The following is a 27462-nucleotide window of genomic DNA, read 5'->3' on the forward strand; positions in this document are numbered from 1 at the left end:
TGTGCCCAGTCTTCACTCTCGCCACAGGTGCAGTTTGAGTCATTAGTCAGCCCTAAGGAGGTTAGTTTCGCCTATAGGGAGCTGTGACCTGTCATTATAAATGTTGTAAAAAGTCCAAGGGCATACCACTTAGGTGGCCTTGGGCTAACCATTGACACCCGTGGCAGAAACCGTTTGGTAACCAGAACTCTGGTTTCCTGCTCCCACTTTGTTTGCCATAGCTCATGGAGCTTTGTGGCTATTCTTTTTCTTTCATCATTGAAGGTGTTGTTTGTATCAAGGGCTATGCTCCCATCGGAATATGAAGCCTACATAGCAATGCTCCCATCGGAATATGAAGCCTACATAGCAAGTAATAATCCTAAGCCCAGAATGTGCTTAGGATTGATACTTGACATCATAAAAGTTCACAGCATGACATCATAAAAGTTCCACGACGGAGAGCTCGTCGTCAGCAGATCCTACTAGGGTGAGACAGCTCGAGTTTGCATTTTCGTCAAGGTTTGCACTAAAATCCCACCTGGATGAGAAGGAAGTATCCAGGTCAGCAAGGAGAAGAGAAGAGAGGTTAGGAACACATTAAGTGATGACTCAGAGAAGCAGGCTGGAACTTTATATGTGACTAGGAGCTGGTTTTTGGATGGTTTGTGGAGGAGTTGATGCCAGGATAAGGCGTCTTCGCTTGAAGAGAGAATTAGCAAATGTTGAAAAAGCTCTGAAAGCGTGTTTGGAATTGATTAGTGCACTAACAGGTTGCATGGTAGACAGGTCAAGTCCGGTGGGGTACGTTCCAACCCCAACTGGGTTCAGCAAGTTAATTCTTTAATTTTTATTCTAATTACAGAGTTGAAACTCGCTATAGTTGGAGCCAGAACTGTTTTCTTGAGTTTTCCCACTTCAATTTTCAAAATATTTTATTGCATTTCACGCATGTGACAGAAATGTGAAATCAAGTATGCATTTTTTAATTAAGCCTTTTCAATTTATTTTTCTACCCCTGCCCAAACCAGCCTAGAGCTTGGACAAGTGAACATGTGTTTATGTAAGGGACGGCTCCTAGAACGTCAGTTCAACTCCGCCTCGTATCTCTGTGAAGAACAGTATCACTACAAATGGGCCAGATATGTGTGTGACGTCGGTTTGCGTGTGTGTTCTGTTCTGGCTACTTGGCTACCCAGAAGCATCAATGACCAGGACAGATGATTCTGGGTACTCGTCCACACCACGGGAAGGTGGGCCAGTACCAGTAGAGATGACACATATGGTCTCAGAGTATGAGACGAAAAAAAAAAAAAAATTTCCTTCTCTGGAAAAAAAAAAAAAAAAACCCTTAAGGAAGAGAAAGAAAAGAATAAAAATAATTAACTAAGATAACAAAAAAAAAATAATAAATAAATAAAATAAATAAATAAATATACTAAGTATAAAAAGTAAACTGCAGCCATTATCAACCCACTGCAGGATGGAAGCCTCCTCAACAATTCATGCTGAGGGAAATGGACCATAATCTGCCACGCTGGTCCAGTGCGGGTTGGCAGATCGACCGTATTCAGCAGTCAGGGGCTTGAACCCCGGTCTACTCAAAGAGCGTGTGCTACTGCACTCCCGCTCCTGCCCACTCGGCTACGGATATATATATGTTGGTTTTTAGCATATATACGCAAACATACATACACATATATACCAAAAAGTGAAAAGGGAAAAACCAAGGGGGGGAAGAGAGAGATAAAGAAAGAGTAGATCTTCCAGTTGTGCAACCAGTAAGAACGGCAGCATCAAAACAGTTCGGTGCCTCCAGCCAGATGGATTTGATCAACCTCGTATCACTGGAATCATACTTTTCCTTAGTTCAAACACTTCTTTAGCAAATACCTGGAGCATCTGAAACTTACTACAGTCTCTTAAAAATATAGCTTCTTCTCCTGGAGCTATACTCTCAAGAATTTCACGTATCGCTGTCGTGGCATTGTCATATATTCGACAATCATATAGTATGTGACGCCAGCCCTCCCTGGCCCCGCAAAAACAAAGGTCCGTGTTACTTAGTCCTAATGCGTATAATTTCTCATTCATTGACCCGTGCCCTGTTAACAAAAATGACGACTGTAAACTAGGTGTAAACCAATTGCGAACCTTTTTATCATTCAGAAAAGTCACGTTCGGGAAAGTATGAAACCCAACACTTCATTCGTTTCATGATGTAAAGCGCGTTCATTTCTGTTTACAGAGAAGAGTAGTTCTCATTAACAAGTTCACCGTACATGAGCGAACCGTGGGAAGCGCGTTACGTCATAGCGTCTCCGCGCGGTACGTCGGGCCCGCTAAGAAAAAAAAAAAAAAAAGACAAACGCAAGCTACTATTAGTTGACATAAGAAGCAATAAAGCGAAACAGTAGCAACAACTGCATATTTTTTACAGTTGTTGCTAACATTAAATCTAATCTGTTAAAGCAGATTAGATTTAATGTTCCGTACAATAATAATAAAATAATGTAATAAAAACAGATATAATCATCATTATAGAATCATTATAGAACGAAGAGAAAAAGAGACATAAAATGTCTCTTTTTTCTCTTCGTTCTTGCACTGTTTTCATTTGTCCAACCTATTTTATCCACTTCATTCACTTAAAATATTTGGATTGATTGTGGCAGTTCTAGTATTCTTCAACGCTTTTTGGGACTTGTTCCCTTTTGAAAACAGTCCACACGATTTTCTGCTTCACCGGGCACATTCCCATTCTTCTTCTATTGCCCTCCAGTTCATTTAATGTACAAATAATGCAACATAAAAGAGAAACAAATATTAGCTCAGGTTCTTTCAACCAGTATGTAGTTATTCAAAAATAGAACTCAAATTATATGTCTAAAGTTAATGCATGTCTACAATAAAATTAATACATTTCTATAGACCGTATATCCCTATAGAACGATTCACGTTAACAAAGATTCTCTTACCATTTCATGTTTACATTTCACATCAATTCTACATTAATATACATAAATCCCAGTAATATATATACACTGGTGTTCAAAGAAAGTGCATCACCTAAGAATTTCACATTTCTAACCCTTTTTTGCAAGGGTATGTTACATTAATCACTAGCACCACAAATAGAAATATAAACAAAAGATATTTATTAATAGGTAAGACAAAGCTAAGTAATATTTGACAGGTGCTCTCAAAATATTCCAAAATGAGCATTTGCAACCTTTATACAACAGTTTTGGTAAACACGACAATTATGGCTGAAATGTTATCAGAAGCCCTCAATTTGCTTCAGTTTATCATTTTAAATTGAAAACAAAATGAAAAGTTCACCAGGTGCAAACTAATATTTAGTTGAACCGCCTGATGACAGCAGCACACCGTCGCGGCATTGACAAGATCAATTTCTGAAGATAATCAACTGATAGTTCCTGGTTCCAAACACGAATTATGAAATACACGAAGGGTCTTTGGTTTCTTTCTGGCAACTGCAGATTCCACACGATGCCAACAGTTCTCTATAGGATTCAGGTCCAGCCGGGCTGTTTCCTGGCCAGCTAACAGTTGTAATGGACCGTTCTTCCAACCATATTTTCACCTGTAACAAATGTAAACACATTACTGTCGAACCTCTAATGCAGAAATGAAGCTAAAGTAACTACAAAAGTGTCTACCTACACTTTTCGCCCGATGAAAGGAGCAGAGTCGTCCTGAAAGATGCAGTTACTTGACAGGTTGAAATGGTCTCTAATGGTTGGCAGCAATTTGCCTTCCAATATAGCCAGGTATCCATTGGCATTTACGGAACTTTTTATAAACTACTCCGCGATACGAAATGCACCCCCATATCATTTGGCTGGTGGGGAATTTCACCGTAGACACCGTACAGTCTGGATGGTATTCTTCACTACGTCTACGGCGAATCGTTTGTCTCCCATCAGAACCATGCAGGTTGAATTTCTTCTCATCCGAGAAAATAACTGACTTCCACTGCTCGTGGATCCATTTGACATGCTCCTTAAACCAAATTAATCGGCCTTTTTTCATTTTTTGTCAGAGGAGGGCCTTCTTCTTAGGGCGACGCGCTACAAGTATATTTTTGAAGAGGCGGCTTCTGACTGTTACTGCACTTGCTACTACTCCTCGATGTTCTTCCTCTTCTCTTTTCAGCTCAGACGAAGAAGCTTTTTACGGTTTTTAAGGCATAAGAGCTTCAAAACGCGGTGCTGTTTTTGCGTAGAGACTCGTTTGCGTCCAGTTCCTTTTTTCCTATCAGCAGAACCAGTATTCTTCAGTTTGGAAATCTACTCACTGTCGATTGATTACAAGACACTATATGACGTCCTCACGTTAAATAACAATAGCACTCTTTCTTCGTGGCGTCAACTGCACGTAACTCGCCATCCTTACACAAGCAAGGAATGACTGCAATACTTGCGTAGTATGCTTATATAGCTGAAAGTAACAGTTGATGCACTATTATGTCATCACCTATACGTGTCAATCGTATCTGATGCAATCTGTGAGAAATATTGCCATATGCTTACGTTATTCGGAAGACAATTACAATTTTAAGGGGTGATGCACTTTCTTTGAACACCAGTGTATACATTTTGAGTGTATTACAGGTTGCCTGCAGTCCTTTACATTGGTTATCTTCTTCCTTCCTTGGAGAAGAATTATTCCAGATGAGAGTTTCTAAGTTATTATTATTATTATTATTATTATTATTATTATTATTATTATTATTAGTTTATTATTATCAGTTTATTCAACAAACACTCCTGTACAGAAATTATCTAGGAGGGTGGCTGATACATACATCCAACTAAACTTATTAGAGTGTAACATAGGATAAAATATCAGCAAATACATAAGCTATATAAATGTAGAGGAAAAATTACATACATACAGAAATCATACATTCATAGAAAAATTACAAAACATTACACATACCTAGAAAAATGACATTGTCGTTTACATTATGAATTGGCCCTGATTGTCATTCTCTAAACAAAAAGGAATACCCTCAGTCCTATAAGAGTCTTTTGGAAATATAATATATCGTCCGTTTAAGATTTTTATGAGTTCGAGGGCACTTCAAGTCTTTCTTGAATTAAGTTCTTCATCATATTTGTAGTTTCGTATACAGATCCACTGCAGTGAGCTTTCTGTAAGTTTTCTTATGGCAGTACTTGTCCGGGTCTATTTTGAGGTCTCTAAACAGCTCCAGGGTATTGGCAGGAAACATCCGCCTTAATTCCTCCGTGCTATTGAGAGCGCTTCGGAGACTATGAGGGTTGTGGAAGCCAGCTGTAGGTTGGGGCCTTACTACAAGATTTTCAAAATGAGGGGCATCTAAACTCCCAGTTAGAAGTTGTGCTAGAGTGCAGATGTTACGTATTGTGATCATCTGAATCCACGGAACTATGTTCAAGTGTGCATACATTATGGATTTTGAAATTGTGAAGGACTTCCCGGCAATCCTATTTAACCACCGGAGTAACCAGTGTTCCAGGCTGAGAAATTTCCTAATATAAGTATTTGGAGTAGAGGACCAAATTGTCGAATCATACAAGGACACAGGAACAATCCATCTTTGGATATATTGGGTCACTAGCTGCTGGTTTCGAATCCCAGTTATTTGCTGTGTTACAGCCCATATGGCAGCAAGAGTTTTTGTTCTCGTGTTCTGAAGTCCAAAGGTAGTAACTGCTGGAGCACTACACAAATCTGCAGATCATAAAAGTTAAGGCACTGCACAAATCTTGTGTTTATCAGTATAAAACAATCTTCTATTTATTAAAGGTAGCACTATATGTCACACAGATGGCACTGATAGAGTCCTCCAAAACCATGATGTTTGCTAGGAGTCAAAACCGATTCCTGATTCTTCTGAAGTACAACCCGAAGTAGATACATCTTGTATCTCTTAATCTGCGTTTATTGACACTCTTCACATGGTCCTTGAGGCTGTCGCAGACATTCTCTTAGATATGCCAGACAAACTGTGCTTGCTACCTGGGAGTATAAAACGCTGATGGAACTGATATTCGGGTAGCACTCAAGACAATTGGACCCAATTTCGGCGAAGTCCGGACGGTCTGTGAGAGCCAAATCCTCTGCTTGCAACTTTACGATGGTGGGACTGTTAGTAATCCTGGGTATAACCCCCATGCCCAAGCACACTGTGGGTGACCACCCAGGTGTGAACCAATGTAAGCAGCGGTCGAGGTGTGGGGCCCACACCACACAGAGCAATGCCGCCCCTCTGTATTACCAGGCAATACTAGGTAGTAGATGACTCTCATCAACCGGTGCAATACCACCACTGTGCTTATTGGAGGTTTGTAGTGGTGGAACGCATGTTTAGTCTCCAGAGCTAAGTCTCTGGTCAACCCTTCCCCATCTCTTCTATCATGCAGTATGATTGATGACTTTTGAGGTTATGATGAACATCATGGCGAGATGCAATCTTCCTTATATTTCGAGGGTACAGCTCTAAAACGGTATATGCAGGCCGACCGCTAGTTAGTACACCGGACCGAACTTATCGGTAACTCTCTAGGAGGTTTCCTTGCTACCTATATTCTGCTAGATAGTGACTGGAGGGAGTCCGAGTAGTGTGTATTCGGGGGGGGGGGGAATTGTCGACTTCAGGTCACGTTATGCAAATAACGTGACCTGGAGTCGTTATGCAAATCGAAGCAACTGCAGGTGAACTACGGCATGTGCGCAGTAAAAAAAACCCTGATACTGAGATCCGTTAATCAGTGTTACTTTTGTTCTTTAGATGGGAAATCCATCGATCTTCAACGAGTTGGACTAAGGCCAAATTGTAATGGCCAGACGCAAGGGTCAGAGCACATCCCAAACGACATGGCTGGTAAGGTGCTCACGGTTATTTGTGGTTAGTACCTACTGAAAGTGGTCAGAGGAGGGAAAACCCACGAACTGCAGGTGAGGTATTGGTATTTGGTATCAATACCAATACCTGCGGTTTGTGGGTTTTCCCTCCTCTGACCACTTTCAGTAGGAGGTTTTGGACGACCACATCTCATCTATGTTCAAGGTGGGTGAAGGCTCTCCCTGATGGTACGAGGTAACAAAAGGGCGACTGTGGCGCAACTCGCCAGTAATTGGAATGTTGGTGATGGAAATAATGTGTCAACATAGTACATCGAACCCTGCCGAAAACGGGGCTGTGTGGCCACAAGCCACTCCAAGTGCCCATGCTAACCACGGTTAACCGGTGACAGTGCCTACAATGGGCACACGAGTATCGAAACTGGACCTTGAGTGACTGGAAGAAGGTCGCCTGGTCCGATGAATCTCGTTTTCTGTTGCACCATGTGGACGGTTGGGTACGTGTATGTTGTTTACCTGGGGAAGTGATGGCACCTGGATGCAGAGTAGAGTGTGTTTAGTGTCAAACGGCACCAGGGGTTTCCCCCCCCCCCATCTCCTGTGTTATACATTGTGGGTGTGAAACAAAACACTGTTAATGCCAGAGGTTTAAAAGTATATGGATTCTGTATTTGGGTAGTGTCGTGTACCGTTGTTCATCTGGTACCCCTGGATGCATAGTGGCATAGTATTTAGGTTCAGGCGCCACCGGTGGTTTCCCACATCTGCACCATATGTACTCTGTGATGAAATGAAGAACTACTGCACAGCCAGAAAAAAAGTGTAATGTCTGGTTAATATAGTATTGTGCTTTGTTCTGTTGTTGCGTCTGGCTGCTTGGCCGCGGGGCCCCTACTGGGACTCCACGTTGCCCGCCACAACCACTGGGAGGTGAGCCAGGCTGCCCATTATACTCTGGCTTCCTCTGCCAGGGTTGCCTGAGCTTCCTGACAGAAGCCATAAAAAAAAAATAATAATAAAAATAATAATAAAATAATAATAATAATAAAAAAAAAATAAAATAGAAAAATAAATAAAATAAAAAAATAATAAAAATAATAAAAAAATAAAATAAAGAAATAAAAAAAATAATAAAATTTTTATTATTTAAAAAAAAATTTAAAAAAAATGAAGAGAGAAAAAAAAAAGTTAAGAGAGCATATGGGGGGGGGGGTAAGAGAAGAAGAAGAGGTCAAATGTGGGGAACAGTAGTTGGAGTGGACCAAAGAGGGAAGGCAATCCACTCCAAGGAAGAGGATGGAGAAGGGAGTTGAAAATTACAGGAGCAGATGCTCCTGTGAGTATCCTGCACCCAGGGTAAATTGCATTATTCTATCCCAGTAGGGGATCGCAGGGGTTGCACATTATTCTGCTCTGCCCTGAGTTCCGCAAGTCTTGCTCTTCTACAATTGAAAACAGGCTGGGCGTAGCGTGTTAAGGCTAGGTATGTGGCCTCTTCTTGAAGTAAAGTTGACTCCTGATTGCGGGGGTTTCCTTGAATCTCTGTGAGGAATTGAAGTCTGGCATTGTCATAAGTGAGACACTCGAACATAATGTGTTCCCAGGACTCCTCTTCACCACAGTGGCAATATGGATTATTTTCTGTTCCCATGGCTGTTAATTTTTGCTGGAACGGTCCATGGCCTGTAAGCAGGAAGGTGACTTGCAATCCAGGCGAGTACCAGGGAGGAGGCTTTGGGGAAGTCCGACTAATTGAGGGAATAAACCTTTTGATGATTGCTCCTTTAGGCGTTGTGTCCCATTTTTCTTGCCAGAGGTTTTGTAGGCGGTCTACAATTTTTCTTCTTTCCTTCTTAGGGTCATTTGCATGGTTCAATTGCAGGTTTAACAATTGCGTTGGGGTTCCCTTCTTCAGTCGCTGGAAGAGACCCCTCTCTACAACTTCCAGATAGAGAGGTAAGTATCCTGCAATGACTTGTAATGCAGGGGTGCTGACAGTACAGAACGCCCTGGTAACCGATAATAACATAGATCTTTGAATGGAATCAAACTTGCGCTTGTTCCTTTCCAGGATTGCCTTTTCACACCAGATGGAGGCTCCATAGCACAAAATCGAGACATATACTGCCGTATATATTAATGATAGAGCTTTATTCTTTAGGCCCCAATCCGCTCTACTAACCCGCCTTATCATTGCAGTGTATTTTCGGATTTTAGCTGACAGGTATTTTAAGTGGGGATGGAAGGATAGGTTGGCGTCTAGATACAGGCCCAGATACTTGATTTCTGTGTAGAGACGGATTGGGGTGTTGTTAATTTTCATCACTGGTGGCCGTCGGATTTGGAGCTTTCCTTTTAGAAGGATTGACTTTGTTTTTTCACTGGAGATTGTTAATTTGTGCATGGCAGCCCAGTCTTGAAGTTTTCCCAGTGCAAAGTTGGCTTAAACTTCCAATGTGGCTCTTGTACCAGAATGAATAACCAGTACAAGATCATCAGCAAAGGCCAGGGTCTTGACCTCGCCGAGATCCATCCCCAGAAATTCATCCAAGACAATGAACCAAAGAAATTGCCCAAGAACAGAGCCCTGAGGACAGCCTCGCAGTATATTCCTGATGACTGTTTGGTATTTGTTGGTTACCTGCACTGTTCTATTACTGAGGTAGGACTTTACACTGTTCTATAGACTGCTGGACGTCTTGGCCTGCCGAAGTCTTTGAAGTATGCTGGGCCACCATAGTCGATCGAAGGCCCCCGCAAAGTCCACCATTATGGCTAGAGAGTATTTAGATTCTGTCTGGGTAGCTAGAGAGATTAATCTGTGGATAGCATCTTCTGTACTGCAGCCTGTTTTAAAACCAAATTGATGCGGAGATGGTAATTGTTGCTTTTTGTAGTAGTCGGTGAAACGGGAGAGCAAAAGACGTTCTTGGAATTTGGCCCTAACAGGAAGCAGGGCTATTGGTCTGTAAGAAGTCGGTACTTGAGGTGGTTTTTTCAGGTGTTTTAGGATTAACTTGAGTGTTGAAATTTTCCAGAAGTCAGGAAATGTTCCTTCATCTAGGCATCTATTAAATAAACTTAAGAGAGTTATAGGGTAGTATTCTGCGAACCTTTTTACTATATCAACTTCCAGCAAATCCAAGCCTGGGGTTTTACTCTCCTTCGTTTTGGCCAGGGCCAAATTTATTTCCAGGGATGTGAAGAGCGGTTTACTAGTATCTGATATGTATGCCCTGTTCCAGTCAATTATTTCTTGTTGCTCCATTGTCGGTGCCAACTCATCAGTTGGGTAGATATTGTCCAGTATGTTGTTGAGAGAATCAGACCAAGAGTATATCGAGGTTCCATCCGGCCTAAGTGTGGTTTCCAAAACTTCACCTCTGGGTAGCCTGTTTGTAATGATCCGAAATACAATGCCCCATGGATCGCCATTTCCTACTGTGGAAACTAGAGTTTGCCATGACTCCTTACATCTGGGTATTTCTTTGGAATGTGCATTTCTTATCACACGGTAAGCCTCCCGTGCTGTAGCTACTTCTCTCGGGGGAAGGTGTACACGGGCTCGTTGAAATGTCTTCCTGGCTAAGTGGACTCTTATTCTCAGATCTCGCAAATTTGTATTACACCAGGGGACCGCGTACCTGTATTGTCTTCTACGCGGGATGGAAGCATCACAGGCACTCCTGATGGCAGCTGTTACCTTGGTAACGCTTTCTTCAGGTGTGAGTGTAATAGGTAGTGGAATGTCTTCCGGAAGAAACTTGACCAATTCCTCTTGGAATCGGCCCCAATCTGCATTTTTGGTGTTGTATCTCACTGTCTCTAGGAATTGGTGGTGCACGTTCCACAGAACGAACGAGAGAGAAGGTGATTGCTCTGTGGTCTGACGTTGTCCATGACTCTTGAACAGCCCAGTTGATCAGTTTACTTTGAATGTCAGGTGTTGCTACAGTGACATCAATTGTGCTCTCCCAGAGGGAACTGCTGAAGGTGGAGAGGTGACCTGGACGATTCAGGATCCGCAGACCAGACAAAACTATGTAATCTTCAAGTCTTGTACCATTTCTGGTTGGTGTTCTGTCTGGAGTTGGGCTGTGCCAGAGTGCTGAACGACAGTTAGCATCCATGCCTATCAGCAACCGCCCACCTGGGAGGAGGTGGAGTGCTTCCTGGATGATGGAGATTGCAGTAGTAATATCCTCACCAGGGTGAGAATATAGCGAGAGAAGATATAGGGACCCGAGAGATGTCATGATCTGCGCACAGGCGCTGAAGAAGAGGCATAATGGCGCGATTTTAGTCACCGTTATTTCTGGACTCCTCACAACAACAGCAGCCCATGGATGGTCTTCCGTGCAGTGAATGATTTTATATGAAGTGGGATATCCCACGACAATCGCAGAGTGAACGTAGGGTTCCTGCAACATCATGGCGTCAATTTGATTTTCCTCAGCTTTGATCTTTAGCTGGTCTGCGACTACTCTCGCTCTCTGCGCATTTAGTTGCAGTAACTTGATCTCTTGTTGTCTGTTTCTTGTGGGGAATCTATCCATAATTTACTCTCATTTGGTAAAGGCTCTTCACTTTTTTGTATACCGGGCAGTTTGTGTCACGAATCGAATAATCGTGTGGTGCCCTAGCTGCCGTACAGTTTGCGCAGGTTGGAGACTGTTCTTTGTTGGGGCAGTTCTTAAAAACATGGCCCTTTTGAGCACAGTGGCCGCAGGTGGTCTCACGCTGGTTGCAGGTATGGGACGTATGCCCAACCCAAACCGGAGACACCTATAGCACTTAGGAACCGATATGTGCTCTTTAAACCTATGGCTGCCGCAGCCAATATAAATTCTATTTTGAGTTTCAACAAGCTGCCACACTCTTGGGGATAGTTCAATTATCCAATTAACATTTGTCGGTGATTTCGTTTTAGTTTTTTGGTTTGATGTCTTCTACCGCAGTCTCGTCCAGTAGATACATACTCAAGTTTTTATGGTAGATCTCTTCTTTGAGTTCCTCAGGGGTCATATTCTGGTCTATATCGAAAAGTATAATCGACGGCCAATTTTTTGGGGGGGTTTCAGCTCTTAATCCATAGTTGGTCATTTCTGTGTTATTTAAGATGGTTAATGCCTCCTCCCTGGTACCAGTTTCAATTATGACTCCGGGGTGTCAGGTTTTCCTGATGCTCTTAATTCTGACGGTTTTCATCTGGTTCTTCATATTTTTTGTTAAGGCGTCTTTAACTGCATCGCTAGTTTCCAGTTGAGCATATTCAGCTGGTTTAATTATAATTACATACGACTCAGGCTTCTTGGCTATCCTTTTATCTTGTACTTTTTCAGGTAAACTGGTGGTTGATTGTGTTACACCATTCCTCAACGCTTCTGCGAAAGAGCGGGGGCGTTGTTGCATTTGATTTCCTCGCTCCTGTGTAAGGATGTCAATTTTGGCTTCTAATCTTTCATGTTCTACATGGAGGTTTAAAACCACTGTCTCCATTTTGCTGAAGATACCAATTAAATCAGACCTGATGGCAGCAGTGATCCTGCTCGATTGCTTTGCCATATATTTCTCTAAGGACACTCTGATTGTCTTAATCTGATCAATCGGAGAACCCGTTAGTGGGGGATCTTGACGCTTAAGCACTTGACTTTTAGGTTCTTCGCATTCTGAATCGCTGCAGGACTCATTTCCGCCCTCTACAGGTGTGTCTTTAGGTGTTGGAGAATCTGTAGCCGATATCATTCTACTTCTCTCCTTTTTCTTGAAATTATCCTTGAAGGGCTTGTTTATCTCTTCTGCTGCAGAGGGAGCTTCGCTCCTGGATCGTGTAGAGTAGCTTACACGTTCATTTTCAAGATTTTGAACTTCTTTCTCACTCGTATTTATTTCGATAGTTACCCAGATAATTTTGGGGAGAAGCAGTCGGTTTTTTACGAATATAAGAATTTAATCACAAGAGTGTTTGTAACTGAAGAAAACTGTTCTGATAATCTAAGCTGTATAGCAATAAACAGTGTATTATTTAGATTGTGCTCCAACCCCGTGAGCACAATCTAAATTTAACCTTTTGCATCAGGGCTGACCACAAACCGAGGGGAAGACAGAAGGTAAACCGTGTAGTAGCTTTGACCGTGGCGGGAGGTTTAAGTGACAAGCTATAGTCCTATAGTCTTTGTCCTTCTGCAGGCATATGCAGAATAAACACAACACAGAGAGTTAAAAAGAGTTAACGTATGATCAATGAAAATGTGAAAAAAAGTAAATTACCTTTTACTTTTTAGCAAGCTGATTTAACCCTCGTAGAGATAAGATCTTGACCGTCTTGATGATATAAAATATAACAACTGTTCTTTCATTATGAACACTAAAATTTCATTAGAGGACGGAGCTAAGAAATACTGAACTTCCAACAAGTCGCGCACGCCTACTCCTCACCTGGATGCACCGTGGGACGAAAACAAAACGGTGGTGGCAGTGTCATGCTTTGGGCGATGGTCTGCTGGGATATCCTGGTCCGGTCATCCATGCGCGGACATTCTGACTTCTACCACCTACCTAAACATCAACAACGGTACACGACACTACACATTTCAAGATCCATACACTTTAAATCTCTGGCCTTTACAGCAAACTGTATCACCACACACAAAGTAAACTACGTGGAGATGGGGGGAACCCCTGGTGCCGTTTAACACTAAATACACTTTACTTAAACATCATTGTTGACCAGGTACACCCTTTCATGGCAACAGTCTTCCCCTCTGGCGGTGTTGTCTTTCAGCTGGATAATGTGCCATGCCACACTGCTCGGATTGTACGAGACTGGATCGCGGAACACGAGAAAGACTTCCGCGTATTGCCCTGGCTTCCAAATTTCTCAGACATCCCATCGAGCATCTGTGGTTGGTGTTGAAACAGCAACTCCGATCTGCAGGGTCTCAACCTCGAACCTTACAGGAGTTAAAGAATCTGCTGGTTCTGTTGGTTCCACATACCAGAAGACAAATTTAGTAATCTTGTAGTGTCCATGCCTTGCTGGGAACGACCTGTTTTGGCTGGACGTGGAGGACCAACATCATATTAGATAGGTAGTCAATGTTTTGGTTCATTGGTGTATATGTTAGTACAAAACCACAATATGAGAGAACCACAAAAGAGTTGTCAAACAATCTTATATATCCAGAGATATATTTTCTCTGGCTTTATATATAATCTTGTATATAAAGATAGAGAAAAAATCCCCACACTAGTGGAAAAGGCCCGGGTTCGAATCCCGTCGATGACGCCAGGAACTTTAATGGGCGCGAGGAATTTTCACTCCATGGCTGAGTTAATCGGTCTCAGGCGTAGATAGCAAGGTTTTTCTCCCAGAATCTGAGGTTTTTTGTCCAGCAAAAAACAGACAAATAGACCATAGAACACACGCAATTAACAGACATATGACACACAGCATGGCAGATGAATTTAATTATTCGAGTGGCCTAAAATTAGAGACAAAATGTAGAATTTGGAAAAAGAAGTCTAATTAGGCTCACTCTGCCAGCCAGGACTCAATCACTCTAGCTGTCTGGCTCAGACCATGAGGAGGTACAACTCTTCAAGGACTTTGTCAAGCAGGCAACAATGAGACAAAGTAAATTTCTAATCAACACCAGAGGAAAATCGCTGTACTGACAAAAACCAACTACTCTGCAAAATCTCTTGGCATCTGGGCTCTCAATAGGGATATCAAATACTTCAAAAGTTTGACTCAGCTCAACCAGAGTTGCTCTAGAGAGGAAGAGCATCACTCAATCAGGCCTTACTTGAAGGTCATTATAATTTTAACAGTCTAGCACAATGTGGAGGCCTGTCTTCGGCTCTCCACAAGAGCAGTGGTCTGGGGTCACCAACCCCAATTGGAACAGCTACGACCTCAGTCCATATCAGGTCAGGACAGAGCAGATCGCCAGTCCAAACCGGAGCCATTGCTTATGCCAGCTCATGGTGTGAACGTAGGCGATAACGGAGTGCAAATGATGTTCTTTTCCAGAGGTAGCCATTGGTTCTTCAGTATTGTTTCTCATCATTAATTCACCTCTGCTCTGATGTTATCTTAAGGATCGCATCTGCCTCAACCGGGCACGACCAGATGCCATTATACCAGTCCAAAAATCCCTCTCTTCAAGGGGTACTGTAGGCGGGTCTTAGCAACCAGTGGGTCAACCGGCAATTTTCCGGCTAACACACAGAACGCATCAGTTGCCACTGTCCTACAGGCTCTAGTTATACCAAGAAGAGCAGGCCTCTGCGCAGAGATAAGGATCCGATGGACACGAAAGTGCTCGACTTTCCCTCACCAAGCCCCAGCCATATATGTCAGGATTGGGACAAAGGCGTTATCATAAAGGAGGTGGAGGGCCCCTTCCCTTAATGCCCCAATCCACGCAGGTGACTCTCTTGAGCCTCGCAATATGCCTGCTTCACCTTCTGTCGCAAGTAACCGGCATGAGCCAGTAACGTCAAATTGAAATTTTTATATTAGCGATACCAGTAATTTAATACATTAACCCGTATTTGTGTCTGCAAATTGCATGTGTTCTATGGTCGATTTGCCTGTTTTTCTGAACGAAAAAACCCCAGTTTCTCGGGGGAAATACCTTTGCCATGTATGCCGGAGACCAACTAACTCAGCCACGCAGTGAAAACAAGCCCATTAAAGTTCTTCGCGTCATTGACGGGATTTGAACCCTGGCCTTTTCCACCGAGTGTGAGGAGGACGGTGATGCAGAACCACGCAGACAGCCCGTAACATCAGCCGTTCCTCAAGGTAAACCTCTCGGAGGGATAAAGTGGTGGCTGCGTCCTGAGGTGCCTCCTCAGCAACACAGGCTTAGACTTGTGCACAGAGACTTTCAACTTTTGCATCGAGGCCCAAGATATTAGTTCATTAGCATTAGCATTAGCATTAGTAGAGGCATTTGATGCAAGAAAGCAAGCTTATGCAGCATCAGCCAAAAAAAAAAAAAAAAAAAACACTTCCACTTCACCCCTCTGTTCGTTCGAAATACCTGTCCAGCTGAGCCTTAAACTTATTTAGGCTATCAGCTTCCACGACAAGGGATGGAAGTCTGTTTCACCAACCAACCACCCGCTGGCTAAAGGCAAATTTCCGCACGTCTATCCTACATCTGTGTTTCCTCAATTTGAATTTATGCCTTCTCAGGTGGTTATTCTGAGCAAGAGGAAGAATCCCATCAGCATCGAGCATGCTCAAACCATTCAAGGCTTTATACACCTCTATCAAATCACCTCGCTGGTGCCTAGTCTCCAGACACTGTAATTTGCAAAACTTAAGCCTTTCTTCGTAAGAGCACCCCTTTGTTCCATTCACTAATCTTGTTGCCCTTCTCTGTACTCGTTCCAGCAGCTCTACATCCTTCTTGAAATGAGGCCTCCAGACCTGTATACAGTACTCTAGGTGTGTCCTGACCATTGCCTTATACAAGGGAATAATCACCTAATTATCCCTGCTAGAAAAATTCCTATATATCATTGACAATACACCATGAGCTACTCTCGCAGCCCATCTGCACTGCTCAGAGAACTTCATATCTGCCTGCACAACCACCCCCAGGTCCCTTTCATTCTCTACCACTGTCAGTGTAGTACCACAGAGTTGATACGTTGCTCTGGGGTTGCTGTTTCCCATGTGTAGTACTTTACATTTGTCAATGTTAAACTTCATTTGCCACCTCTCAGCCCATCTGCTCAACCTTTCCAGATCCTGTTGCAGCAGCATAGCGTCAGTAGTGTCCTTAACAACCCTGCCAACCTTTGTATCATCTGCAAACTTGGACATTAAACTTGATATCCCATCATCAATATCATTCATAAACACCGAAAACAACAACGGACCCAACACTGAACCCTGAGGAACTCCACTAATAACATTAGTCCACGTTGAGCAGTGTCCAATGATTACCACTCTCTGTCTTCTCCCCGTCAGCCACCCCTTTATCCACAGCAGCAATTTGCCTCCAATGTCACACTGGTCCAATTTGTGCAGCAGTCTTCCATGTGCAACAGTATCAAAAGCCTTTCTAAGATCCAAGTATATAATATCAAAGTTATTCCCTGCATCCAGTTCCTTTGTGACTGCATCATAGTATCCAATCAAATTGGTCAGGCAAGACTTCCCCTTAACAAAACCATGCTGTGTCCGAGCTATAACTCAAGTCTTGTCTAAATGATCCTGCAGTGCTTCTTTAACTAGTGCCTCCATTAATTTTCCTGGAACAGAAGTTAAACTCACAGGTCTATAATTACTTGTGTCAGCCTTTGATCCTCCTTTGTGAATTGGGGTCACATTTGCACATCTCCACTCTGTGGGTACCTCCCCTGGGTCCAAGGAAGCTCTCATAATTATGGCTAAGGGTTTGCTTACTTCCTCTGCTGCCTCCTTTAATATAATTGGATAGATCCCATCCACCCCGGGTGCCTTTCTTGTGTTTATCTTCAACAATTTCTCCTCCACTTTAGTCTCATTTATTACAAGATTCTCTAGCTTTCTGCTAGAGTTGAATACACCTCTGGCATTCCCCTCGCTAAATAACTCCTCATGTGTGAATATCGATGCAAAATATTCATTTAGTTTGTTAGCTACCTGAGCAGGATCATCAACAGTTGACCCATCGATATCAAGTGGACCAATCTGATTCATCCACTTCCTTCTAGAGTTTACATAAGTAAAGAACTCTTTGCTGTTTTTCTTTGCATCCCTTGCCAAAGATTTCTCGTAATCTGCCTTCGCCTGCCTAACCTCCTTTGTAACTTGGTTACAGATCAACTTGTATCTATCATAGGCTTCTGTGTCACGTGTTAATTTGTATGTATCCCATGCATGTTTCTTCTCTGCCCTATGCCTCATTAGTTCATCTGACATCCATTTAGGCCTAAATCTTGAACAATATTTCTTAGTTGGTATGTAAAGCCTAGTAGCTTCCAAGATAAGTTCTTTGAATGCTTCCCATTTTGCATTTGCTGTTGGTAACATCATCAGTTGGTCCCACTGTATAGAATTTAAATACTGTCTCAGTCCATCGTAGTCGCCTTTACGAAAGCAATAACCCTTCCCTTTACCCCTAATGGTAGTTACCTCTTTGAGTAAATCCCACTTCAGCACACTGTGATCACTGCCACCTAGTGGTTCATTTACCTGCAGATTCGTAATGCATGAAGAATCATTGCTGATAATGAAATCAAGAGTATTCCTCCCTCTAGTTGCCTCCCGAACATGCTGATGTAGAAAACAATCATCCAATAAATCCACAAAAGCCCTGCTAGTGTGTGAGTGACCAGCCCCAAATTCCAGTCAATATCTGGGAAATTAAAATCTCCAATTATAAGACTCTCTGATTTACTGGCCCACTCTATTTCCCTGTACAGTTTCTTGTTATACTCATCAGAGTCATTAGGCCTATAGCACACTCCTACTCTCAATTGTGATCTCCCAATTCTTATGTCACACCAAACTGACTCGACACTGCACTGTCCAGCGATGTCCACTTTCTTCACTTCCTTGGATTTTATGTATTTCTTAACTAATAGCATAACCCCTCCTCCCTTCCTATCCAGTCTATCCTTTCTGTAGACGTTGTACTCCCCAAATTCCAGTTCTGCATTCCTTATATCTGTGTGACACCACGTCTCTGATATCCCAACAATATCTGCCTTTGATGTTTTGAACAATACTTCAAATTCATCATATTTATTTACTAAACTCCTAGCATTGGTGTACACGCAAGTATACATGCACTTATTTCTATTCTTAGCTACCGTAACACAACCCATGTGTTTACTTGTACCGCAATGACTTCCAGCAGTCTCTGAAATATCCTGCATCTTGTTTTACAGGCTTCTGCTCATTCCAATAGAAGCAGTGCAAGAATCTCTTTCACCTCTGTCAGTGGCTACTGTTAATCTATTCGTCTTTATCTCCCCCCCCAAGCTAGCAGTTTTCCGACCCACCTAACACTGCCTCGATAGCATCAGCAAATATTCTTGCACCTTTTCTATTTAAGTGTATCCCATCCCTGTAGAAGCAGTCTCTCCTGTTAACAAGTATAGTCCAGGCTGAAAAAAATTCTACCCCTTGAGCCTTGCACAATCTTTCCAAGGCCGAATTGATCGACAAGGCTCTCATCATATACTCCGTTCTATCGTGTCTGGGCAGAATTGCAGACACTTTCAAATTCAACCCTATAGGGTTTTAAATTCAACCCTATTTCAAGCAGGCTTCAGCACGCTCCAACTTCTTGCTGGAGTTTCTCTCCACAAGAAGGATGAGATAATCTGCATAAGCTATCGTAGTGGTAAATTCCACATCATGCAAGGCAGGATGCTCGTCTAGAACAAAGTTCCATACAGCTGACAGCTGGTCCCTGGATCGAATCCTGCAGATAGCTTCTCCCAACAGATTTATGAATCCTTTCATAATGAGATCTTACAATGACTAACCTTTGATGAAAGTAGTCTTTCTGAAGACGGTAAAGTACACCAGGAGAGCAGGATGCTTTAGCTATGCAGATTATAATGTCCCATCACAGAGCATCGAGCACTCCTCGAAAGTCAATAAACAAGCCCAGAACATATCGTTCATCAAACTCATTGGTCCAGGTGATAACCTTATATATGGCGTCCTCCGGTTAGAAGCCCTTCTTAAAAAGATATTGATTTAGTGATGGAAGACCCCGCGCATCACAGTAATCGACCAGATGGCCAAGGATCAACCACTCCAAAATCTTGCCCAATACAGGCAGCAGAGCAATGGGAAGATATGATCGAGCCTCATTCAAAGGTTTCTCCGGGCTTTTGAGAATCATTCTCAAAACCGCCTTCTTCTAGAGCAGACGGAAACTTCTTTCGGCCAGACAGGCGTTGTACAAATCAAGCAGTGCTGCAGGACTCACCTGCCGAACTTGCTTTACTATGGCAGAATCCAGAGAGTCCAACCCCAAGTCTTACCTAACATAGTGACTTCTGATACCGTGTGAAGCTCAGCCAGCGAGAAGGGAAGGTCGCTCCGTTCTCCATTATACAAATCATTCAAATTGCTAATACGTGCCTGATTGTTCCTTATTATTTGGAATATTGAGGTAACAAAATATCAATCATTTACACATACAGGCAGTTTTCGACTTTACGAGTTAATTCATTCCTAGCGCGCGGTCGTAAAACGAAAACTCGTCAAGTGGGAATTTTTATCCCATAGACATAATGTTAAAAATAGGGGTTGCATTATCAACAATGAAATTAGTTTAAATTCAAACAATTATTGATTTATTCATAGAAATGAAAACGTAGCCTGTAAAATCAAGCAAATTATAATAATAGAGAAATTATTTATAACTTACAAATCTTGAAGAATATTTATTCTTCATCATCATCATCGACTAAATGCACATTCGTTAATCACTCATTGGTTCTACACTCGTTGATTTGTTGTTGCACAAGGAGTCGTCCTCTTCAGAACTGCTTCAAGAGGCGTTAGTTTCCAAGATAATCTTATTTTCTTTATAAATTTCAATAGATGCATAATCATTTTTAACTATATAATATCGGTGTAGATACACCATAGTTAACCCATAAATTTGAACTACGTAAGTAGTGTAAAAGGCATCGTTTTAATTGTATCTCATATTGTGGGTGCCGTCACAACTAGATAGTTGGTATTGTACTACTTCAAATAAATAACGCTTCTCTATAGAGAAGACTACTGTTATTTATTTTCAGAGGATACCACCACCCAGACGACCGTTTCGAAGTTGTGCATTTCGTTTTCAAATACATTATTACCACACCCTTTGGCATCTCTCATATTGTGGATATAACTGCGCAACTGTGATGGCAGGGTATCTTCCCGCAGTCCAATAGCTTCGAAACGATCGTCTGGGTGGTGGTATCCTGTGAAAATAAATAACAGTAGTCCTCTCTACTAGAGAAGCGTTATTTATTTGAAGTAGTGCAATACCAGCTATCTCGTTGTGAAGGCACCCGCAATATGAGATACAATTAAAACTATGCTTTTACACTACTTACATACTTTAAATTTATGGGTAAACTATGGTGTATCTACACCGATATTGTATAGTTAATTACCAAAACCCATGAGGATTATGTCTTGTGCATTTCGTTTTCAAATGAATTTTTTAACGGAATGCAGAAATTGCAACTAACACGATTTGCGCAGAGTAACAAGTTTACGAAGCTTAAAAAAGGAATGAAGAGAAGATTCTGAAAATTTATTTGTTTTTTTAATACGATTGAAGATTTCGGTAAAGGGCAAACACATTTCACCATAATAACGTAAAAACCCACACAATTCCAACTATCGGTATTTTCGCAAATGCAGTAACATAGTTTGCTACCCGTTTATAATTGCTTACAGTAACAAAAAAGCCCAATAAACCGGAAAGTGCAAATTGTTTAATGGTAGTGACCTCCAGAAATGTGCTTTAGAATAATATCTTAACGCCATTCAAAATTGGTTCTTATAACGTATGATAAAGATGAAAGCGTAATTCGTTTAAGGATTTGAATTGATAACTAATACAATTTACACTTTGTAAATTTCTTTATTGCAGGCAGTGATTGGTTACATGATTGCCTGATGCAATAATACCCACAACAGCGACAATGCTACAGGTTTAACATTAAATAACTAATACAAGAAAAATTACTTAAAACATATATTAGGACATAATACGTATAATTACATATAAAATTAATATTAACATGTGAAATGAAGACACGTGAAAAGCGATGAAAAGACGATGGCAGTCACTCGATTGAAGACGAAATCTGGTCTCTGATGATGCGTCTTCTGTACGATTTGTCCTCTATGAACTTTTTGTAGTCCACATCTATCTCCTGGACGTTCTGGAGCATCTCCATGGGCAGGAATCAATCCTCTATTCTGAGCCTCCACGCCACAGACTGCAGAGAGGGGAGGGCTCTTAAGGGATTGGGGGATCCTCCAATTGCACATCTGCCAAAAATTTGGCGTATTGACTTCACCCGCTATCATTTTAATTGACACAAGCAAGCGGAGGGCAAATGTTCGTTTGGAGACTTTTCTGTAATTTAGAAGTTGGGTGATATCTGAAGTATGTATGAGTAGTGGCAGTTTATGCTTGAAGAGGACTCACCGAAGAAGCCAGTACTCATCAGATGCAATGGTTTTTAGCGTGGTTTTCGTTGCCGACGCCCAGATTTCTGACCCGTAGGTGATGGCTGGCTGCAGAAACCGGTATATGTATTGGAGCGTGTACTCAGGCTCTGTGACATGAAAGAGGTGTTGTTTGGCACGTCAGCTTGCTCTGCAGACCTTGTTGTGAATGTCTGCAACATGGTGTTTGAAACTGAGTTTAGGGTCGAATATAACGCCGAGATCTTTGTGCTTGATGACTGGGGTAATGGGGGGGTTCCGTGGATTTCCAGGTTTAATTGCGTTGGGTTTGATTTGAGGGAAAATACCATTTGTGCAGATTTTTTTGGATTTATCTTAAGAGAAAACTGTGCCAAGTATGTAATCAGATTCCTAAGGCTGTTGATAATGGTTTCAGAAACAGAATCAGGTCAGGCGGTCCCGTTGATCCGATAGAGGAGCTTCAAGTCGTCTGCATAACTGATAAATTCTGTTTGCTGATATAGGAATGGGTGGATGGCAGCCGTAAAGAGGAGCCCTGAGAGAACTCCACCTTGGGGTACACCTACACAAACTTTCCTTGTGAAAGATTTTTTATTCACAGTCAAGTGAAGGACCCAGGTCGTAAGTAGCGACTTCAAGAATTCCAGTATATTGCCTTTTATCTGGTATCCATCCTCACAAAGTTGCAGGAGGGGCTGGATAACTATGCTGTCGAATGCAGACTGGATATCCAGATAAACAATTGCCATCTCAGCCCTATCTTGTAGAGCCCCCAGAATGGTGTTGGTGGTTTGCAGTAGGTTGGTAATGGTGGACCTGCCTTTCAAGGCATAGTGAATGTATGGTGATTCACATGGCAAAACCTGGTTGGTTAGAATGGGAAGACGGCACTTCTCCATGACTTTGAGGAGACATGAGGCTTTCATTATTGGCCTGAATTGTGAAATTGATGTCGCTCCTTGTGTTTTGGGAATTGGTCGGACAATATATTGATTGCAGGCTGTTGGGAAACTTTGCGTTGTGACGATTCCATTGAAGATACCTAGGAGTGCATCAATGATGAAAACACTAACGCTCTTAAGAATGAATTGTGGTACCCCATCATATCCAGTGCAAGGCGTTGGTGGGATACCATTGATGGCCTGGACAAGCTCTCTTTTTTAAAAACCTTTTAGAGAGTTATATAGCAAAAATTTCACCTTCCTAGTTCGTGAATGAATTACCAAAAAGCAACATGTTATTGGGTTCACATTACGATATTTTCGCGATACGATGGTGTCGCGGTATTTCAAATGCGGTATTTATGAATGTTTAACATTCATTTTTTGCAATTAATGTTCATATTTTCGATTTTGTTGATACTTGAAAATAAAAAAAAAAAAAAACCCAAAACGAGAACTGCCGGTATTTATCCAACTCAGTACAGAACCTTGAATAAGACAACACTCTTATTGTATGTTTTTTTGCATGTTAAGCGGAGTCGTTTCCCACGCAGCACAAAACACGCAGAGTAACATATATAAATACTTCGTTTACAAACGTTCATTTGAACTCACTTCGATATCTACACACACTGGCAGCACTCATATAAGTACATACACTTGCTCACAAGTGTGTGCGTAAGGCATTCCGTGTCTTATGCACACACAGAATGTCTTACGCACACACATAAACATTCTAGTTAATACGTAAGAGTAGCTAACTAGGTAGGAAACATACTGTATTCTAGCAAGTCTCTCACTTTTGAGTATAATCACATTCGGGTCTATTGGTATAGATAGGGCAAGATATTACAGTATAGGCTGTATTTGCATGGTTACTTCTCGCTTTAAAGACTTTCTGAGCAAAGTCAGAACACTATATAGTAAGTGTACCAGAGATGAGTATATATGCTTTCCTCCACGGTTTAAAGGACCAATATTGGTTATAAGCCTATATCTGTGGGGTTGGTAATTGGGGCAGTCATAAAAGGCCTGACGTAGCCCAGTGGTCAGGAGCGAGAGTGCATAGCACGCGTTCCTTGAGTGGACCGGGGTTCAAGCCCGTGACTACTAAATACGATAAATATTTGTATTGACGATTTATTGTAAACTCTACTGACTTGGTTGTCGTGCCGGAGTAGAAACAGAAAATTTATTTATTATTTATTTATAAAGGACATGACGGCAATCGTCATCGGTTCCATAGGTACACTTTGGATCCTGGGTTAGATTCGGTTGAACAACTTTGCATTCAGATAGCCACGCCCTCACAATAAAAATGTGCTACATAGACCAGGGGCAAACATAGGAGGTGATTTGAGGAGACTAGGGTTACCTTGTGCAGGAAATGCCATGTAACCTTCCCTTTCATAGACTCTTCCCATTTCGTGTCAGATTAAGGAATATATCCTTTGCTCTCTTGCTTCATGTCGGCTTCAATATCCAGTTCAATCTGTGTGGTGGTGGTGGTTGGGAATTTTAATCTGTAACTTTGATCTTCCAGATCTAGCGGCAACATACCAGCCAGGACCTGCAATACAAATGTACTGACCATACAGCATGTTATTGTCAGTAGAGTGGTACGTTCGATTGATCCTGCTTTTGTTCTATGATTTCTAAGAACAGTCCTAGCAAACCAAATGCCAGCATCGTAAGTAATAACTAAGTTGGTTTTTTTTTTTTTTTTTTTTTTAGGAGCATTAGCAACTAAGGCCATATTGCTCCGGGGAAATGCGGTGGTCATTCCCTGACCTTTCCGCATCCTCCGTATTTTGTGGTGACGGGTTCGAACCCCGGTTTAATCAAGAAGCGTGTGCTACGCACTGCTGCTCCTTCCCACCTGGCTGCGGAGGCGCCATAACTAAGTTGGAAGATTGCTTTATAAATGAGGACAAATGTCATCTTTTTAGACCCAATTCGTCTAGCATCTATGCAAACATAGTTGCTGATATTTTTTACCAACTGACGTCCAACTAATGTCCATCTTCTGATGTCCAGTTTTTCTATAATTAATAATGATTTTTCTTGATGCTAGATATTGTCAGCTTGTGAATTCTAGCCCAATCCACCAGAATTTGCATTGCTTGATTTGCCTGGATTTCTAATTGGGCTATGGAATTTTCTTTGAGAAGGAGCACCAGGTTATCTGAAAAAGCGACCTTGTGAACGTCACCAATGTCCATTCCCAGAAATTCCTTCAGTCTCAGGCCATGATAGCCACTGAAACCGGTGAGAAATAATGGGCAAGACTACCGTGATTCTCTGGTTGTAACTGTGTTTTTTCTGCTTTTAAGGTAGTCTGTGATGCTGTTATATAAATTCTGAGTTATTTTACACTGGCACAATCTCCTAAGTATGCTGAGCCATCAGAGAGTACTGAATGCCCGAGAAGAGTCAATGGAGATGGCCAACAGGTAGATTTCTTGGGTATTCTGGTTTGGGAAGTGTTTGTATTGGATCTTCTGATTACCGTTAATCAATGGAAACATCTAACTTTCTATCGTCGTCGACCAAAAACTTCCCTTCATGATGATAGTGCATCCAGACAATGAGCAATGCTACGAAGCTGGGCAGGTTGCTAATTTGTTTTCAGAACATGACAATGAATTCACCTTCCTCTGATGGCCGACCAGCTCACTCCATCTCACCCCAATTGATCATGTTTGGAGCCTACTAGAAAAGGTATTTCGGTGCTAACGACCAGCCACCTGACAATGTGCAGACATCACTGGACACATTTTGCAATTCATGTGTAGCGCTACCAAGGTCATGTAGGATACCCTACATGACCTTGTGGATTCAATGCCAAGATGTAGGGGTTGTATTAATTGCAAAAGCTAATCTCACGAGGGGTTAGTTATAAGCATTTGCATTAACACCTGCTGAGTTGCTAATTCAAAGAGAACTCACTGTACATACTTCCCATTAAATGATCATGGTAACTAATTTTTCTTCATACTTACCAAATTCTTTGGGAAATTTTCCCTCAAGGAGGTCTGGTACAGATGTACCATTTTAATTCTAATTGTTCTTTTCTTAAAGTTGGAACATGTTTTCTGATGTCAGGGCTGGTCCTTGACTTCATGGGTAAGAGAAGTAATGGGAAAAAAGGAGAGCAAGGAGAAATGCTCCCTGTATGGATTGAAGTTAATCTAAATTCATTATTTGCACATACACACTCTCTCTCTCTCTCTCTCTCTCTCTCTCTCTCTCTCTATATATATATATATATATATATATATATAACCATACAAATAAATTAGAATAAGGATCAAAATAAAAATAATGTATATAGAAATCTGTGACATTATACCATTACCTCTTGGAGTAATTCATTAATTGTAAGTTTTTTTTTTGTTTTTTTTTGTAGATGCCACGTGTGATAATTCTGGTGTAAACGCCTGTCCGTGTCAACTTGGTTTTAATTGCGTTCCGGAAGGCACTGTAAGTAAAATTTAATTTTGTTGAAATATATGCATAAAATTGTGTGGTATGAATAATATATTTTTTTTGTATGTGGTCACCCCTTTACCACTTCAAGGACATGCAGATATAGTGGAGCCCGTGACCACCAAATACGGAGAATGCGGAAAGGTCAGGGAATGACTATCGCATATCCCCGGAGCAATATGGCCTTAGTTGCTAATGCTCCTAAAAACCAAACAACAACAACAACAGACATAGTGTTTAAGGGTCAAGTGGCATCGGTAGTATCACACAACTTCGCAATCAGTTCTTGTGTGTTGAATATTGTAGCCTACAAGGGAGAGATAGTTTGAGTGATATGTGGTTTATGTAGTGTAATGTTGGATTATGTTGTACACCTGGACTCTAAGCCTAGGGGGCCCATGGAACACCACTGACCCCTAATTTCTTTACCAGGCGTGGGAAGCTGGGCCAGGCAGAAGCGATTAGATTCTCTGCCAGGGCGAACAGAGGCGTCTCCTGAGCTTACCAGAGAGTGCCAAAGAAGTGTTTGTTGGAAGAGAGGGCGGGAGTGAGAGTTTGTTTTGTATAATTGGTGAAAGTGGATCATAGGAAGGTTTTCACCAGGAACTGGAGAATAAGGGAGAAACATGGCACTTCCGCAGAGCCTTTCCACCCTCCAACGGAGAGGGTCTCTTGAGAACAGCAGAAATTGTTGAGGGTGGTAGAGCCCACCAGGCGATTCTGTCCATTGCCCAAGAACACCTTGGGAAAAAGAAAAACGATAGTAGATGAGAAGCCATTATAAGCGTCCATTGAACCCGAGTCTCCTTCTATCCCAACAGAAAATATGAACACAATTGCATCAGGTGTCTGACATCAGAGGCGCTGGTGTCTCCTCTTTGCTAGTTAGATGTGTTTTTAATTGTAGTGTATTTTATGAGTTGCCATCCCCCAGGTAAATTGATGACACCAGAGACCGTGGCAGTAGGCATGTCAAAACGTGTA

At 41.8% G+C, this 27462-nt stretch overlaps 1 long non-coding RNA gene across 1 annotated transcript in view; it reads left to right on the forward strand.

The window, feature by feature from the left end:
- Positions 1-26472, forward strand: part of LOC150087400 (uncharacterized) — a 66145-nt gene extending 39673 nt beyond the window's left edge. Inside the window, exon 3 of the long non-coding RNA XR_016546881.1 lies at positions 26399-26472. This is a non-coding gene — a long non-coding RNA (uncharacterized LOC150087400). The remainder of the gene's footprint in view (positions 1-26398) is intronic.
- The last annotated feature ends 990 nt before the right edge of the window (positions 26473-27462 follow it).

This window comes from Mastigoproctus giganteus, chromosome 4 (assembly GCF_048544385.1).
Source record: "Mastigoproctus giganteus isolate SK-2022 chromosome 4, ASM4854438v1, whole genome shotgun sequence".
NCBI classification, from domain to species: domain Eukaryota; kingdom Metazoa; phylum Arthropoda; class Arachnida; order Uropygi; family Thelyphonidae; genus Mastigoproctus; species Mastigoproctus giganteus.